Source organism: Pinus tabuliformis, chromosome Q, assembly GCF_031772625.1.
Source record: "Pinus tabuliformis cultivar Carrire ecotype Pingquan chromosome Q, CPIR1, whole genome shotgun sequence".
NCBI classification, from domain to species: domain Eukaryota; kingdom Viridiplantae; phylum Streptophyta; class Pinopsida; order Pinales; family Pinaceae; genus Pinus; species Pinus tabuliformis.
The window spans coordinates 343,813,762-343,834,146 of NC_142296.1; positions in this window are offsets into that span (position 1 = coordinate 343,813,762).

Genomic DNA, 20,385 nt, shown 5'->3' on the forward strand with positions numbered 1-20,385 from the left:
CTTCACGAAAGTACATGATTGACCTTCGCGCAGCTCTAACCTATAGCTCAGGTACTTTCGCGCTGCTATAGCAGCGTGCCATGCAGATTCCTCAATTATCCTAAGTGATTTTCTTATCTTGTCAAATACTTAAAGTTATCACCGCGTAAGCAGATATTCATGATTGCATTCAATTATTCAATGTAATTTCATTCATTCACGCATCATATAAGAATAATAAAGGGAATTCATACAAAACACATCCAAACCCATTAACAGAACAAATACATAGAAATTGCAAAATAACTCATTTTATTAATATCTTCCAAGTATTATAGACTTTGTCCACCCTGTGCACACAGCTGCAGGGGTCTGCGTACTTAGCTGTTGTTATAGACATATTAGGGCACTGTAACCCCAATATTATATGTCGATAAACCAAGGGCTATTTAACCCCTAAAAGTGTTGTTTCATACCCTAAAGGATCATACTCAACTGATTACATCATTCCCCAAAAGTTCCACCTAAAAAACCACTCAGAACTAGCCAAAACTGGACCATACTGACTGCCCCACTATCAAGGTGCGAAGCATACTGACTTCTACACTAGCCAAGTGTGATGCATACTGAAGAGGCCTTCTGTAGGGTGCAATGAGCGAGGATGGACAAATGTCTGAGACAGTTTGCTAAGTGGATGTTCATGGAATCTTCCATAAACTTCTCCTATGACAATTGCCTCTCTGAATTCGCCTAGGGATGAGTAAGAGATCCAAGAAATCCAAGTGGAACCAAGAAAAACAAGTGGAATGATATTAATCAAAAACCTAGAGATGACTCACACCCTTGCAGACATCTATAAATGGATCCCTCATCTGAGAGATCTGGAGGCTAGAATTTGGTAATGTGTAAGGAAGTGCTGATAGTTTGTCTTTGAGAAAAGGCATTGTATTATTGGGTGATCTTGCTTTTCTTGAGGTGAAGAGGGTTTTGATGCTAGGAGGATGATGTTGGATTAGACATCTGGGTTGTAATTCTCTACCATTAATAAAGTTCTTTGAGTTTTCTTCCATACAATCGTGTATTTGTGAATGTTGTTATTTGTGAATGCCATTGTATGATCAATGTATTTCTGATTCTACATTGCTTATGATATAATAGATCGAGATGATTTGATGGTGTTTTTTTACTTTGTCTCTACAAGTATTCATTGAGTGGGATAAGTAGGAGAAGAGGTGCAAGCTCTATCAAGGGAGAGAAAATCAAGCAAGGAGTCAAGCGAAAGATCCAGGTTGGTCCCTTTGCTTCTCTCTTATCTATCATACATAAAGGAAATCACAAATTGCTTTGATTGTTTATTTCTAGGATAGCTACCAATCTTGTGGGACTAGCAGATCGAAAAGACATTAGTTTTCCCGAAAACAAAATGGAGATTCCACTGGGGGACCATTCTCTCAAGATCCGAGGAATGCACAGACAATCTTAATGAAAATGGTTTCCTTTGAAAATTACACAAGGATATTTAGAAGATTTAGCATGCAGATTTTCACCAAATGATTCATGGTTGCCCCCTTGCTTATTTGACTTATTCTTCTTCTCCTTCCCTTTCTTCTTCTTCGCAAGCACTTGGTTACTAGCATCACTACTTTCACCAAGCGAAGAGGAAGAAGGGGAGGGAGAAACAAATGAAGAAGAAGGTGAGGGGTCAATTTTAACATCAACTGGTTGTTGATTCGATTGCTGAGGAATCACATTATTTTGAACCACAGAGGTTGAGAATAGCCATACTGGCAGGCCAATAGTAAGTCCCAGAAGGGATAAAGTGGCCATATGAGGTGCACCAATATTTCCCCAAGATGTAAAAGGACTAGGAATCCCCTCCAAAGGGATTCCTTGATTGGTGGACTCCATTATCTCAACCTAAGACCAACGAAGGAATAGGGATGTTATTCCAAATTTAAATAAATTTTATTGACGCTTTGACACAACTTTGCTTTTTCAATTTTTAAGAGTCAAGAAAAGCTAAATATGACTCTAGTCCCCTTCGATTTTTAATGAGCCTGAAGTGACAAGTGCTCAGATGGACCTTTTCTTTTAAGGAGTCGAAAAGGAATGAAAGTGACTACTCTGGAGATCTAGACAGAGGGATTACCAAACCAATCGCAAAACTACAAAATACACCTTGGTGATAAATTAAAGAGAAATTACCAAGGACTTATGTACGACAGTCAATCTTCCTGAATGCTATGTTCAGTGCATTGCGATCGATAGGGCGACAGACATGGCTTCCTATGGATAAAGGATATCAGCCTATTATGGTCTCCCAATATATACTCAACGGTACGGGGAGCACAAGTCCGTGCTAGCACTTTTCGTATCAAAGAGGAGGAATCACCCAACCTTCGATGAAAATGATAGTTACTAGATTTTATGACGTCGGAACACGTCTCTAGCCTAGACCTCTAGATGTGTTGCGTTAGGTTCTAAAGCGTTGTTGAGTTCATTAAAATTTATTTTAGAGTTGATCTTGTTTAGAAGTTTTTTTTTCAAGGTTCACCGCGTGATGTAGGTGTAAAATTCCTAAATATGCAATCTAAAATGATAAACAATCGTTGTTTATTTTTAGCAATGAAAATCTTAGCTACTAAGGAAAGAAGATTACGATTCTTTCAAACAAAGAGCAAAGAGCACACACTAAATGCACTTTTCCTAAATCATTTTTCGCACACAGTCTAAATGCAAATGCAAATGCATGTATTTGTTTTTCGTTCCCTTTAATGTGAAGAATGCCAAAAGGAAAACTAAGTATAAATCTAAAATATTTTCTTCAAAGCGACACTTCAACAATTTCTCTTCAAAATGAAAGGAAGACTAAACGACACTTTTCGATTTCGAATAGAGAATTATTTCAACACTTCAAGATATCAACAAATCAAATCAAATACATGACAAAAAGTTCAATCGACTATCCAAGGAAGGAAGACTCAACGACACTTCACTTTTTGATACAAAACGACAGTTACGACACTCTTTTGCACCAAAATGACAGTTCGATTTAAGCAAATTTTCGACAACGAATTGCAAATGATGGACAAATACATAAAAACATTTGCTAATCCTAATCAATGGAGGCTGAACTATGTAAAGTAAGGAGGCTTCAACAATGAGGTTGTTAGAGTCGGTCTAGTAGCCCTCCACCAGAGATCAAAACTCTTTGCATTTCATAATTAGGTGTCTCATCAGTGTGATCATGTTGCATCCCGTTAGGCATGCCATAACCCTGGTGGAGAAGCTTATGTCTTTTATTCCCCTCTTGTTTGGCACTGCTGGATCATGTTTTCTTGAGTAAATAAAATATTCACAAGGTCATTTCCTTGTTTTAAATGTCAAGGTCTTAGGTCTAGGGTTGAGTCAAGCTTTGTCTTGAGATGTCATAAAGGACCAGCAGGCCAGAGGGATGTCCGTCATAAAGCATCATTTTAATAACTCTTATCATTGTACAACTAATTTTTACCTTGTTTTCAAAAACCCTGTTTTTCAAGACAAAGGTCATTATCTCATTTTTGTAAAAATTTGTACAAAGTTCAAATTCTCCGAAAGTTGGCATGCAGCCTTGGTCTCCTTTGCCAAGACATCTCAGAAGCTATCCCTGCAAAAGTTTTCAAGAGAAATCATCATTTCAACCAATTTATTTTGAAAAAAGGAAACCAGAAGTCAACAGCAATTAATTCAAAAAAGTGTCATTTCAAAAACATTATAAAGTGGGTTTTGGGCAAATTAAATTCAAAAGTGAGCCTATAAAAGCCCCTCCCTCCTCATTGGTAACTCATTTTCCTCTCAACACTTCAAGAGAATACTTGTCAAGTCGATTTCAAGGTTCATTGGGCGAATTGCGCAATTACAGCGGCACGCTACGCATCAGAGGAGGCGCGCTACGCGTTGGGGGCGCGCTACGCATCAACGTGCATTTTCCAGTGCAAATTAACTCAGGCACTACGCGTTGGAGGCGCGCTACGCATCAGGCTGGGCGCGCTACGCGTAGGGTTTCTTGCTCAGGAAATCGCCAGCAAGCCACCAAAACTACTTCTCTCTCAAAATATTTTCAGGTAGGCCTCTAATCCATGGTGATTTTGGTTTGGCTAAGATGAATAAGCAATGAACATGCAAAAAATGTCATGCTAATATGGAGTAAAAACCCTACCTTGCTGTGTCAAAATTTAAAAATGTAAATGTGCTAGGGTTTCATTGAAATTTGCTGCCCAAGGTTACCCATTTTCCATTCCTCTTTTCCCATATTTTCATCACAATTTTCCTTGCATTTTTCCATGAAATCATATAATTTCCCTATTAAAAATCATTAAAATCCCTAAACCCTACTAATTCCTAAAACCCTATGTAAATTTCCTAAACCCTACTTCCCATTAAAATCCCACAAATTATGATTGTATATGTTCCATGTTCCTTTCCTAAAATTTCCTTTCACATTTGTTTTCCCTAATCCCCTCAATGTTCCCTTTTCCCTAACATTTCCCATGTGTGTTTGTCCCCTTGGTAACAGCATTTAAACAACTCAAAACAGCAGTTCATTGGGTGCACAGTTAGCATTATTTTTCAGTCACTTTCCTCCAAAACCATGTCAGAAACCGAAACAGATTATGAGCAAAGTGATGACCGTGAATCAACACCAAAGGTAGAGGTGCCAAGGAGGCATCACAGGGGTGGTAAAGGTGGTCAGCATGTCAGGGAGGAGCCCACCTCTTTGGCTTATCTACAAGCTTGTCCACTTACAGTGACATGTTTCCGATACCAATCATGTTATGAATATTGCGAGAGAATCTCCCAAATTCAACACCACAGGGAATTGGTCCGCTTGTTTGTCCTACATTTGCACAATGGGCATGTGAATCTTGCAGGAGTAGACTTCACATTGTCACCCGAGATTGTTACTCAAGCAACAGGGATACCCAATATTGGAGAAGAGTGGAACAAGCGCCAGCAGTTGGACAGATTTCATTATGAGCCATATATCAAACCTGTATATATGAGGCACCTAACTGTTGTTTTTCCCTTCGGATTCTTAAGAGACGAGTATGCACCTTTGATGAGGATCATCATTCGCTATTTCACTTACGAGGGCACATTTTCACGTTTATATTCGTACCATATCCGTTTGTTGATGCATTTCACACGGGTACGAATGATGAACATTCCATTCTTCATGTGCCGAAATATAGAGAGGATGGTGCCCTTGGTGCAAAGAAAGAGCCCAGCACAGCAACACAAGAGCATCTATCATTATGCACTGATCAAGATTGTGGTCATGCATCAGTTGGCACAACAGGGTATTCCATGGGAGGATTTCATTTCTCGTGACTTGTTCACAGTGCCACAACCACCTCCTGAGGTTGTCCGTGATGAGGGAGGGCCTTCACATCAGTTTGACATTCCAGAGCCCGAGCATGTCAGCTCCCCTCCATTTGTTACATATCAGAGAGGCCACAGGGCCTTATTTGCATCTGCACGGCGAGTATTATCTTCACACTAGGTGAAAGGGGTCTCGCCTTCTTCATCAGCATAGCGAGTGTTATCTCCACCTCATGTGGAAGGGACCTCGCTTTCGACAGCAGCACAGGTACCGGAGAGAGGCAAGCAGCCCATGATTGAGGAGGGACTGCCAAGTGATCCAGACATTGACATTATTGACCTTGACATCAGTTCTCTTAGCTCGAAGCTAAAGGAGATCATTCAGTAACAAAAGGCCGAAAATCGCTTGTTGCAGCAGAAGTTGGAAATGGAAAATTGGACAATCACCTACTTAGAGCAGCGCAACAAGAAACTAGAGGATGAGCACACTCTTGATGAGTTGCGGAGGATCCATGAAGACCGCAACTTGGCTCGCAAGAGACCTGGTGATTTGACACCCATTGAGCGAGAGGCTATGCTCATCCGGGTCAATACTCATTTGGAGAAGTTGTTGGCCAAGGCAAATAGGGAAAAGTACATGCTCCAACACATGAAGAATCACTATTGGGCTCGAATGCATGTGTGTAAAGCAAGAATGAAGGTACTCAAAGGACGGTTGGCCAAGGCACTAAACGGAGAAAAAGGCCCGATCCCCTTCATATTTTGGCTGAGGCTTCCTTAAAGGATAATGGCACTAAATGACACACCTTCAGCTCAAATTTCAGAGAATTTGGAGCAATTTTGGTCCTTTTTGAATTTTTTTGGTCAAAAAACAGGTTTTTGCCCTCAACGCGTAGTGCGCCACGCGCTACCCTGAAGATGGGCAAGTCCATTTCTCAAAAACTCAGCATTTTTGGATTTTTCATGACAAATTACACTTGCTCAGAAATTTCCAAGACATTTCATCAGGTTTTGAGCCCTCATAAGGTCAAAAAACATGCAAAAAATGACTTTCTGCCACTTTTTGGACACACAGGAAGCAGTCTTGGGAGATTGCAATTTTGGAGGGCAAATGGACACCAAATTGAGAAATTCCACTTGGGTTGGAAATTAGACATCCAGACCTTTCCAACAAGCCTACTTTTGCCTCATTTGGATGCCGGGAAGTGCCTCAAAAGTTGGCTCAAAGGCGCACTACGCGTAGAGAATTGGGGCACTACGCATCAGGGAAATTTGCCAGATTTTCACCTACAGCTCAGCAAAACGCAGATTTGACTAGTTTTTACTTTTTGGAGTGATTTTTCATCCTCCTTGATGTAATTGATTTAATTTTATGTTGGAATGACACTTTTTAACCTATTCTAGAAGATTCATTCATAAAATGGCAAAAAATTAATGAATGAATTGGTTTCCTAGCTTATAGAGGCAAGTTGTTTTGACTGCCTAGATTGTAGTGCTCAGTTTAGAATTGGTTGAAATAGCTCCTAGGATGATGAGCTCGACCCCTAGAGGCAAGGAAGTGTGTTAGCTTGCCTATATTATGTACTTTCTTATTCATTTTCATGGTTGGACTCTTGAGGGATAAGCTTCTATTGTATTACACTTTGTATCTCTGCAATTTTGGTAAAGGAAAGACCAGGGTTTTGCAGCCCTCTTTGGGATTCTTGTGGTTACTTGTGTTGATGGTGTGCTTCTCTTATGTACTTTTAAGTTTTATTATGTGTATCATTTTCTCGCTTTTCCTTCTGCAAATTAGGAAAATGAAGTGATAAGGTAGAATTCATGATTGCTATGCTCTGCCTTTAAGTTTGCTTAATATCAATGTTTTCATCTGTTTAAGGAGAACTCATGGTGATTTCTTGCTCTCCTTAGCTCCTCACCAGTCATTCCTATCCACCCAAATCATTCAAAGTCATCAAGACAGTCTCCTACCTTGCCCCAAAAAGACCTTTGCAAAAGTTGTGGCCCATCCCCGCACCCAAAATTGCTTTCCCCCTGTTTTCCACCAAAACCCTAAAAATATGAAATCAAACCTTCTTTATCAGTTTACTAGCCTAAAATCAGTGTTCTTTATTGGTTATCTCTGCCCTTTGAAGATCTTTGCCGAGATAGACCCGGAGAGAGCCCTCTCCTGTCCTCGTAGGGCTAGCTACGAGGCTAAGTGGTTTGATGTTGCCTTGGATTTTTCCTTCTTCAGCCTGAGGCCAGATTCGAGCGCTAACAGAGGTAATGTTCATAAGCAACAAAACAATTGAACAGAGCTGAAAACAAGGACAAAAAACCCAAATTTCAAAGAGAGAAATAGGACTACTCAGTCATCACACAGGGGCTTCACAGAAACGGGGATGCATCTCACCTGCTACATTCGGGAATTGTGATGCATACTGGCTTCCAGTGATAGACAGTGCGATGGGCTAGGAAGCGCAACTGTAGTGGGTTTTGGCTCAAATTTGCAGTTGAATTCAGTGAGTTAAGTTGAGCTATTATGGACAGTAAAGAACAAACTACAGGGGTATGATCTTAGAAAATATTCTCAAAGCACTACCTAGAAAAAGAAACCTCGTTATCCATGTTACATATGATGACGAGCATTTCACGAAAAATTTTCCACATAAAGATGAGGTTATGAAATTTTTAAAGACTTCAAGTACCTTAATGGTGTTGACTGATCCGTTTCCAAGCCCAGAAACCAATTTGGTTGCTATCGATCATGCTTCCCCATCCCAAGTGATTATGCTATCCATATCAAAATAGAAAAATGATGTGTTGATATCAAAAAGGAATAAAGATTATGGGAATCCACCGTCATCGAACAACAAGGCTACAAATCAACCTAGTAGTTCAACAACAACTTCGCCTGAAGTTGTTCCACCCATCATTCTTGAATTAACAATAAAGCCTCCAAAGGGAGTAGTACATAAATCGACATTTAATCCTCGTGCTCAAGCTGCACATAATTATAATATAGTGGAATATCTGGCACAATCGCCATCCACTATGTCGACACTTGAAGTACTACAAAATTGCCCCTCCCAAAAGCAAGCTTTGTTATCAGCAAACCTAGTGGATTCCAATCTTGTGGCCTTTAACCGTAAAGGATATGAACCTTAGTTATTGGCCAAAATCGCTTTCCTTATGTAGGTAAAATCCCTCAATAAAATTGTTCATCGAACAATCATTGATGAGGGGGCATATACCTATATTATGTCAATGAGTTGCTAGAAAACTTTAGGCTCACCACCCTTGTCACGATCATCAACGACATTAAAAGCATTTGATGGAAGAACATGCATGCCATATGGGATATTAATTAACTTGCAAGATGAACTGGGGGGAAAGATAGTAGAAATTGAATTCGAGGTCATTGATGGAAACCTTGACTACAATATCTTGCTAGGAAGGCCCTGGATTTACGTTATAGCCGCCATTGTGTCAACACATATTAGAAAGATTGCATTTCCCTTCCAAGGTGGAATTACAATCGTTGACCAACTAACCTTTTTCCCCAACAATTCACAAGCTATTGGAAGCATTCCATTGATCCATGGAAGTTCTCAATCGCTTCAAAATGTCGGAGTAGGTCTCCTAAAAGACCCTTCCTTAATAGGTACTTTTGCCCTCCCACCTCCAAGTAATCTGGTGGGAGTGGCCACAGTGAAAACCTATCATATGATATCTTCTACATCAAAGATTAAGAAGTACTCTGACCACTTTGATAATGTGGATCATCGCGAAGTGTTGGCCCCAAGCCCCATAGAATCTTTGCAGCAATCGATTTTCTGGGCTTGGGTGGCGAACCCAAATCAACACTCAGCGAGTGTTCGGATAGATAGGTCTCTAGAGTATGGTACCTCTTCTGATCCTTGGTCTCGTATACATTCTACAGACAAAGGAATCATTCAGTCTATGATGATAGGAGAGACGTTGTGGGAAGATTACCACCATCGTTCCCACCTTCAAGATAACAATGAATATTATTCAAGCGACCTTATTCATCCTTCAGTCTTTGATTTTCTATCAAATATTGTAAATACAGTGGATTCCAAGTGAAATCTATCCAATATTGAAGAAACTATAGCCATTAATATCTCGACCAAACCTAATGTTGTAGAGAATATTCATGTTGGCAAATCATGTTCTTCATCATAACTGGAAATTTACTGCGCTCTCTTTCACAAATTCAGAGATGTCTTTGCATGGTCATATGAAGAAATGCCAGGCATTGACTCGAGAATTGTTGAACATGAAATAAAGATATATCCAGATGTCAAACCAGTACGAAAATGGCTTCAACCTGTCCACCCAAATAAAGTCGTTGCCATTAAGGCAGAAGTTGAAAAACTTTTGCATGCTAGTTTCATTTACCCTGTTCCTCTCACTGATTGGGTATCGAACATTGTTCCTGTAATAAAAAAATAAGGAACAATTAGAGTGTGTGTCGATTATAGGGATGTAAATCAAGCTTGTCCATAGGACAACTATCCTACACCCTTCATCGACCAGATAATTGATGAATGTGATAGATGTGAAATTTTTTCATTTATGGATGGATTTTCCGGATACAATCAAATCAATATCCACCCACAAGACCAGTCAAAGACTGCATTTATATGTCCATGGGGCACATTCGCATATTGCAAATTACCTTTCGGTTTGAAGAATGCAGTGGAAAATTTTCAGAGGGCGATGAACTACGCATTCCATGACATCAAGCACATCGTTCAACCATATCTCGACGATTTACCGGCTCATTCGCGAAGGCGGACTGATCATCCGTAGCATTTAAGAGCCATATTTCTACGTTGCGGACACTACGAGATACGACTCAATCCACACAAGTGTGTGTTTTATGTTGGTTCTGGTTGATTACAGTTTTGTAGTCTCTAAGGACAGAATTCAACTCGACCCATGTAAGGTTCAGGCAATCCTTCACATGCCTCCACCTTCAAATTTGATTCAGATTCAAAAACTCCGAGGAAAAGCAAACTTTCTAAGGAGGTTCATTCCACATTATGTTGAACTTTCTAAAGGTTATACGCGTCTTTTGAAAAAATAAGTACCCTTCAACTGGGATCAGGTTGCGCAAGCTTCCTTTGATGCTTTAAAATATTCCCTGATAAAGGCATCATTAATGTATGCTCCTGACTATCAAAATGACTTTAACCTGTATCTTGCCACCACAGATACAACCATCGCTATGGTTTTAGTGCAAGAAAATGATGGAATAGAACATCCTATATATTATTTAGGTCGAAACTTAAATGATACAGAAATCAAATACTCCTATGTTGAAAAGCTAGTTTTAGTAGTTGTTCAAGCAGTATAGAGATTTCAACACTATATACTCTTTCGCAAAATACCATTGTGTCAGATTGCAACCCTATGACCTGCATTCTATTGCGTTAACTACTGGGGGAAAATATTCCAAATGGATAGCTATTTTGCAAGAGTTTGATCTGGAATTCACCAAATCCAAATCAAAGAAGTCTCTCGTCTTCGTGGAGTTACTTTGTGACCTTCCATCGTCATCCAACGATTTAACATCTAAAGCATCAATCGTGGATGAGACTCTGTTTCTGATATCGTCAAGCGATCCATGGTATGGAGATATACTGATATATCTCCAAACCCAAACTTTTAGGCCAAACACCTCTCGCTCAGAACAATGATGTATTCAATACCAAGCAAAAGACTACATGATCATCGGTGATATACTTTACCGTCATGGTGTCGATACAGTTCTGCGAAGGTGCCTCATGCATGAGGAGGCCGAAAAAGTTCTGAATGACTGTCATTCAGTTGCGTGTGGGAGGCACCTATCTGGTTATGCTACTGCACAAAAAAATCTTACGATCTGGTTATTTTTGGCCCACTATATTCAAAGATTGCATAATTGTAGTTAGAAGTTGCCATGCTTATCAGATTTTTGATCGCAAAACCAGATTACCACCTGCACCACTACATCCAGTAGTTGTTGTTGAGCCATTCGCTAAATGGGGCATTGATTTTAGGACACGTAACCCCACCTCGGCCAGGGGGCATGGGTATATTATAGTCTTTGTCGACTATTTTACAAAATGGGCCAAGGCGATGCCTACATTGAACAACAGCGGCGAAACGACTGCTCTTTTCTTTTTCAATCATGTAGTCTCTAGATTCAGTGTTCCATAGGCTATAGTCACAGATCATGGATCGCATTTTCACAATCACATGATGGTTGAATTGACTGCCAAATTAGGACTATCCCGTGATGGTTCTACTCCATATTATCCGCAGGCTAATGGACAGGTTGAGGTGATCAACAAATTCCTTAAGCGCATACTGCAGAGAATGATTGGAGTCCACAAACGGAATTGGCATTTAATCCTGTACTCAACTCTGTGGGCATATAGGACTTCAGTGAGAAATGTGACCGGATTTACACCTTTTCAATTGGTGTATGGTTTGGATGTTATCTTACCAATTCAGTAAGAAATTTCATCTCTCAAGCTCGCAATTGATCTGCTTCCTGAAACTTCAGAGGAAGACGCTTGTTTCTTGAAACTAATCCACTTGGATGAAACCCATCGTGATGCCGCACTAGCTAACGAAGCACATAAAAAACGTGTCAAGGTGCAATTTGACAAAAATGTCAAGCCTCGTGTCTTCTCAGAAGGTGACTTGGTCTTTCTTTACAATCAGGACTTTGACAAATTGGGAGTAGGCAAATTCGAACCATTATGGATGGGCCCCTACATTGTTAAACGAGTATTTACAAAAGGAGCCTACGAGCTGGTCGATTATGATGGAATCCCACTGTCGTAGCCCCAAAACGGGTTGTATCTTAAGCGTTACTATGCTTGATTAAGTGTAGTACACTCTTTGTATATATACTTTTGTTACATTTTTGTTTTCTTTTAAGAGTTATCATTTTGGTTAGGTAATCCAATTTACATTTGATTGCAGATGTCAGACTTTTTGGAACCATTTGTTGGGTATGCTAATGGAGCTAGTCGTAGTACGCGAAATCTATCTTCTGCGGCCTGGGCCATTTTCACTCGAAGCGATGAGTTAGTGAGTTTTAGGGGAATATGTATTGGTTGGTTGACAAGCAACATCACTGAATATAGTGTGTTGATTGAACTTCTCTCTGATTCCATTTCATGTGGTATACGCCGATTTGTTGTCAAGCTAGGTTCACAACTCGTCATTCTACAACTTACTGGCGTTTATTCTGTTCAGAACCCAGCTATTTATCACATGTTCCTAAGAGTTAATATTTTGGAAAGACAGTTTAATTCCATTCAATATCAACATATTTCCAGAAAGTTAAACACATTAATTGATTCATTAGCAAACTATGTGTTAGATAGACATTTGTAGCATTTGTAAAGAAAGCATTTTACATTAATATTTGCATCAGGATTGCATAACTTAACCAGAATAAAACTCCGAAAATAAAAAATATATAACTGTTTGTAGTTTTTACAAAATGTTTTGTGTCCGAGAAAAAATCGGTCACATGACCAAGAAACTCAAAATGAATGCAGAAAAGCATCCTAGACTAATGATGATGGTGATAACATGTCACCACTTGTGAAATCATGCACAAGATTCGGGTCCATCGACTCAACACACCAGTAGTGTGGCAATGTAACCTCAGGGGTAACTCGTCAGTCCTAACTGTTGGAAATAATACTGGGGGGGGTGAATCAGTATTATCAAATCAATATAACTTTTTCATTTTCATACTCAGATTAATATACGCTACATCAGTGAAGGGAACCTGCATGTACATGCACCTATATCTAATGCAACTAGCATATATCCAGTAAACTTATGATTCAATTAATCCATTAAATGTTGATCTTTAGTTAGTGCATCAGAACTTTTATTAACCATATGAACAGTAAACAGGTGCAGTAAAACAAAATAGATCATCACACATAAGAAGCACACATGAACACCATGAAGTAAGGTGGAAACCCAATGTGGGTGAAAACCACCCGCTGCAAGTCGTCTCTATCTTCTTTCAATAAGAAACTTATTTTTACAATATTTTTGTACGGGTGCAGTCTTATACCAGTACATAGGCTTCTACCTGCAGAAGGCTACAACCTTCTCTCATTCTCCAACTTCTCCTGGAAGGGAGCTGCAACCCCCTTAGCTCTTCTACTAGCCGATCCTTTTACTAGTACGTAGGTGCTGGCCTACTGAATGCTCCAACATTTACTCGTTTTCCAGCTGCTACCGGAAGGGAGCTACCACCCCCTTAGCTCTTGTACTAGTTGATGTACTAGTACGTAGGTTCTGGCCTATAGAAGGCTATAACCTTCTCTTTCTTCCTCCTGGTACCACGTTTCATAAATTTTCAGACTGGATACTCATGCAACACATCATCATAATCTGAAGACCACATTTCATCCAATTTTCATACTGGACCCATCAATATCATTGAAGCACACAATCAATCAACACTAGCATCATCAATCTCTAAATCACCCAATACTGAATCACTGAAACCCAGTCAACAAACTATAATCACCAGAACATAGAGCAGAACACAGAACTCTGCAACAATGTTCAGATCTAACTGTATCATCAAAAATCATGTATCAGAGTACATAAGCTACTTGGAAGAGCCAAACCAGTGTGTATACACAACTTCACCAAATCGAACAAGCGTATATGTCATTAATTACTTATAACTTCACTGCACTTCCTGACTCCAGACACACCCAAATCATTACATATACAAGGATAATACGTATGTTAGCAACCAGATCTATTCCATCAAATCACATAAAGATAAGTCATTATGATCCTTATCCATTATAGATCTCATCCATCAACACTGAAGCTAAACACAATCAACCAAATTGAATATGCAGAATACTGACACCAGTAAAAAGTCACCAGAACTCAGACTTTGCTTCAACTACTAGAACCACCTGTAACTTCAAATATGATAGTGTATATGGTATACTCTACTTAGATGTATATAACCTACATATGTATGTGCTTTTATCAAATTCAACCAGTGTATACATCTGTAAATATTCATTCATGAGTTGCAGCTATTTCAAACTCAAGTTATACCCAGATCAGAACATTACATGCATCAGTATATAGATCTAGAATAAGCATAATCAAACCATATAGAGATGATTCATTCCACACCATTTGATCCCGGTCTATCCTTAGATCTTGTTCTCCATCAATCGGTGAGATTCCTCCTTAGCTTAGATCAAGAAAAGCATCATGAACCCATAACCTGCATACTAGATCTCATACTTTATCAGATATTCAAAACTTTCTCAATGCATTTGCCTAATGATCTCCTTCCCCTTTTACAGTCTTAGGCCTTACTCAATACCATGGTCCAAAACCATTTAGAACCAATACCTGGGTTCAACACTTCGGATGCAATACCAAGGTCCAAAACCATAGGTCTACATACCACGGACCCAAAAATAAGCTTTCCCACATGTACGCGCTTTTCCATGCATGAAAGTGCGTGCATACGCATACGCGAATTTTGATCAGCAATCCTGCATGTATACACGCCTGTGTATATAGTGAACCTGCATGTATAACTTGCGTGTATACACTACTTGGTATATAGCGAACCTACGTATATACGCGACTTGGTATATAGTGAACCTGCGTGTGTACATGACTTGGTATATAGTGAACCTTCGTATATACTTTTTTTTCTTCATTCTTTGTAGCCTGACCATCAATTCTTTGCTACTAACCTGTTGCACTATGATCTATCATCTGTGTGAGTTGCCATTAAGGTCAACACTTGTATCATAATGCCAACAATCTCCCCCTTTGGACTTGATGGTAAAGCTAACTTGCCTTACTAAGAACTGTCAACTTAATGAGTTTTCATTGTACATTACATCTGAACTGATTCCTTTGAGCTACCCTGCATCCCATGTGTTCTGTCACATTTGATCTCTCTTTTGTAGATTCATCTAGTTATGTATAAGTGAGATGTTCTGCTACAAGTGGGTTGCCATCAAGTACAACACATGCATCATAATGCCAACACTAACATCCTGAATACTGAGAGTAAGGCCCTCAACCTGATCCTGCAACACTACCAGGGTCTTCGATATGTACATATCTCGAAGGACAGCCCTCCCTACAGCCTCTCCTGCTGTAGCGTCAACTGCTGCCCGTGGGCGTGTCGTTGGTCGCACTAGCCCAATATATGCATACACATATGAGTTCAATTAGTCTTGATATCATTTTAAAACACAAAAGCATTATAAAATTGATAAACAAAGATATGGTCGAATCATTTTACTATCGCACTCCACTACTCGCCAGCTGGTTGCGCCAAATCTGGGTCGCCTCGGAAATCCATCCCAACATATGGATACTCCACAAAGACCATCTCCTGACAGTCGAACCACTCAAAGAAGGCATCAGAGAAAGAAATCTGTGACTGACCAACATGTCTGGCCATAAGATCAACCCATCTCTGCATCTGTGGTTCCCTCGGTGCTGGCAATCCTAATGAAATATACTGAGGCTACATCAGTGGAATCCTCTCCAAGGCAAAAGCAGTCAATATGGAACTGTAGCCAAAATTCTTGGATCTTCCATTCTTTACTTTGGAGAGTTGTTCTTTTATAACAGGAAGTACCACCTCACACCAGTTGAACACCTTTGGTTCCAGGCATTCCAGGGCATACTGCATGTAATATCTATTTGCTAAATGAAGAGCCACGCTACCAGCCAATCTAGAAAAGGTAAATAAGATGGTCCTCAAGGGCCGATCAGTGACATCCCAGATATTTATCTTGCTATCTCTGCTAGGCCGAGATCCATCTCTACAGAACTGATGGATATAATCTCTCACAGATTCACCCCCACGAGCGGATCCTGATAGTGAAAGAGGGGCACCCCATCTCGATAACCCCATCAGAAAGTAAATATCCTCGACTGTCAATAGAATAGATTTGCCTCTGATCTGTAATACCTGGTTGATCGGATCCCAAGCATCGAGAAAATATTGCAACAAACTAATTTTTTGCCTCATGCTGGATATGCAGAAGAATTTGAGCAAACCAAAGTTTCGTAATGCAGTAACTGTGCCCTGATCGTGTAAGGCAATCATGTCCTCTTCTTCATGTTCACATTCACACCATGTGATGACCATATTGATCCAACAAATATCTGAAACACAGACAAAAAATAAGTTAGGATCCAAATTTGAGCAAAAACAGGCAAAAATTTCGTGAAAAATCACTGTGAAAAGTTTCCCTTCTGCACCCATCGCACCTTGCCTTTGAACAAAGTGAGATGCATACTGACTGGTAGTGTACAACTCCATATGCATCACTCCTTTCGATGCAAAACAGGTTTGATGAGGAGAGAACGAATTCTTCAAACCCCAGGGGCCCAGAAGAATGGGAAAACTTGCTCAAAATCAAGAAAGGATGGAATGAAAATGAAGAGCTCAGGGTTAGCTCCTACCTGGTCCTGATGGCACAGAGAATAGTCCACCGGATCTCCCGAAATCAGCTGGTAAAATTTGAGGGGGAAAACCACTCCAGAGCTCCAAAATCCCAAATTCGAAATGAAATAATGAAAATGAAAGGTAAAGCTACTTTTTATGTTTACTATTCACGTACTTCAAGTAAAATGTTAGTTTTCATTCATTTATCATGCATATATATGTATTTCTAATCAATTTGCTAGAGTGATGGAGTAGGTTGAATGACCTATGAAAGAATCTAATGTGCTAAATGGTGAATTATTTCTGACCGCTAATATGAGCAATGGTATATGGTTTAAGCTCGTTAAAAAATAAACCTACCACTAAGCATATGTTCCCCCAGAGTTCAAGCTCGTTAAAAAATGAACCCACCTTCGGTAAATAACTCTTGTGATCGCAATTATATCAGCCCTTTTGAACCTTGGTTGTGTTTCCTCCATCACCTCCATCTGTTTGGTTGATCATACGCTTCCACTTGATTGTTTACCATTTTGAGGAACAACTGCGATGAGTGGTCTTGTTAGCCACCCTCTTCACATCACCATGTTTTGAGAAGTTCCAAGATTACCCAGAACCAGTTGCTACCCTGGATACCACTCATTCCTCAAAAACGAGTCCACTTTAAACCCTTTTCAAACTTGCTAAATATGAAAAGATTGTCAAGCAATTGGCCTCTCCAACTTGCTAAAGTGATTGGAAGCACCATCCCTCCTGTATACTTCAAACTTTTCAAACTTTTCAAACTTGAGGGATTATTTCATGAAAAAGTTTGAGCGCTTGTCTTTTTCAGCTCACTAAAGTGATCGGAAAAGTCGTCCCTTTTGTATTGTTTTAATCTTTTTTGGACTTAAGGGATTATGCTACGAAAAATAACTACTGGAGTTCTCTTTTCGTCCCTTTTCAAACTCTCTAAACATGAAAAGGAACGAGTAGTCTTTGTCATTAAACTCGTTAAAACAACAGCGACAAACTTGTCCACCCAGACAAGCACAAGTTTCACTGTCGTTAGACTCGCTAAAACATAGCGACAGGTTTGCCCGAAGGGAAAATTATGGAACAAGCATATGTTATCGTCCTCAAGATTGACAAAAATAAAGAGGTACTGGTCAGCATGACTAGGAAAAAAGGGAAGAAAACTTGAAGAATTTTATGGTAGCAGGTCGCTCTTGAACATGACACTTTCACTCCATCACCATGATTGATTTGGGTTGGGTTATTTTGTTCACCGATCATATCACCATTGGTCCTCCATACCATCCATCTTTTTGGGTTAACGCTACCAATCCATCTCAGTGTTGCCGATATGTTCAAGAGAAGTCATTCAGAGAAATCACCATCCAGTCAATGCCTCATCCACTACAATACCTTCAACCTCCATTTTTCATGACCACCATTCTTGAACCTTGTGTTGTCGATCATTTTCACCTCCATAAAATCATTTGCTTTATTTCATGTCGTAGACGTGGGATACATTAAGGCCCTCCTATGACGGGTCACTTCTTGTCAACATCAGCTCATTATCCAAGAAGTTGACTTAGAAACAACCCTTTTAGTACTTTGAAGCTTGCATGCCTTAATGGCAAGTTTCTCACTTCCGGCGACAGGTTAACATCAATGGCCTTCAACCGAAAGATTTTGCATGGTGTTCAACATTGGATCATATATTCACACCACGTGAATTGTACTGTAGTAACTTGAGGGTCATTATCATTATCGGTGATTCATCTCGCACTTGTTAACATCTTACATTATTAGCTGGTAATCAGGCGATGTCTTTCCATGTTCAACTTCAGGACATCTTTTCACATGGATCGACTTGTACATTGAGCCATGATTGAATGAGTTTGAAGACCCCGGATCTAGTTTCATCCATTCGGGCTGTGATATATTCAGGGATATAAAGACATCAAATGTGCACAGAAGTTGCATAGATAGTCATCTAAGCCAGGGAAGATGACTCTTCATATGAAGAACTAGTCTGCAACTGCAGACAATTATCTGTCTTATGTACAAGAAAATGAATTTATAAAGTTGAGCATGGGAATGCCCGCCTCAGCTAGATCATGAAAATAATATAATGATGTATTGTATTGTATCTTATACAGGACACCTTCCAATTCGAATACCTTGGATCCTCATGATAAAGCATTTCACCCGACATCAAAATATTTACGACTTTAAGCTTTAGGGGGCAACTGTTATAGACATATTTGGGCACTGCAACCCCAATCTTATATGTTGATAAACAAAGGGCTTTTTAACCCCTAAAAATTTTGTTTCATACCCTAAAGGATCACAGTCAACTGATTACATCATTCCCCAAAAGTTCCAACTGAAAAACCACTCAAAACTAGCCAAAACTGGACCATACTGACTGCCCCACTATCAAGGTGTGATGCATACTGACTTCTACACTAGCCAGGTGCAATGCATACTAAAGAGGCCTTTTGTAGGGTGTGATGAGCTAGGATGGACAAATGTCCAAGACAATTTGCTAAGTGGATGCTCATGGAATCTTCCAGAAACTTCTCCTATGACACTTGCCTCTCTGAATTCACCCAGGGATGAGTAAGAGATCCAAGAAATCTCCAAGTGGAACCAAGAAAAACAAGTGGAATGACACTAATCAAAAACCCAAAGATGACTCACACCCTTGTAGACATCTATAAATGGATCCCTCATCTGAGTGATCTGGAGGCTGGAATTTGGTAATTTGTAAGGAAGTGCTAATAGTTTGTCTTTGAGAAAAGGCATTGTATTGTTGGGTGATATTGCTTTTCATGAGGTGAAGAGGGTTTTGATGCTAGGAGGATGATGCTGGATCAGACAGCTGGGTTGTAATTCTCCCTTCTACTATCAATAAAGTTCTTTGAGTTTTCCCCCATACAATCGTGTATTTGTGAATGTTGTTATTTGTGAATGTTATTGTATGATCAATGTATTTCTGATTCTGCATTGTTTATGATATAATAGATTGAGATGCTTTGATGGTGTTTTGTTACTTTGTCTCTACAGGTATTCATTGAGTGGGATAAGTAGGAGAAGAGGTGCAAGCTTTATCAAGGGAGAGAGAAAATCAAGCAAGGAGTCAAGCGGAAGATCCAGGTTGGTCCCTTTGCTTCTCTCTTATCTATCATACATAAAGGAAATCGCAAATTGCTTTGATTGTTTATTTCTAGAATAGCTACCAATCCTAGTGGGACTAGCAGATCGAAAAGACACTAGTTTTCCCGAAAACAGCTACAGACTTCTACCCTAGGCCTCTGTGCACTCAACTACAGAGCCTCTACCTATGCTACAACCCAAGACTTAGACTTCTTGTTCTAAAGCTATGACTCTTTTCCTTGTGTTATCCCCCTAACTACTTAGATCTTAGCTCTTTTTATACAATCCCATGGTCCACGAACCATGGGTAGATCTCTTACAGCCGACTTTACTTTACAAAACTAAGGGCGGACTACCCTTTGTGACACATAATACCTTCATGATTGGTGACCACAAAATGCAGAGTC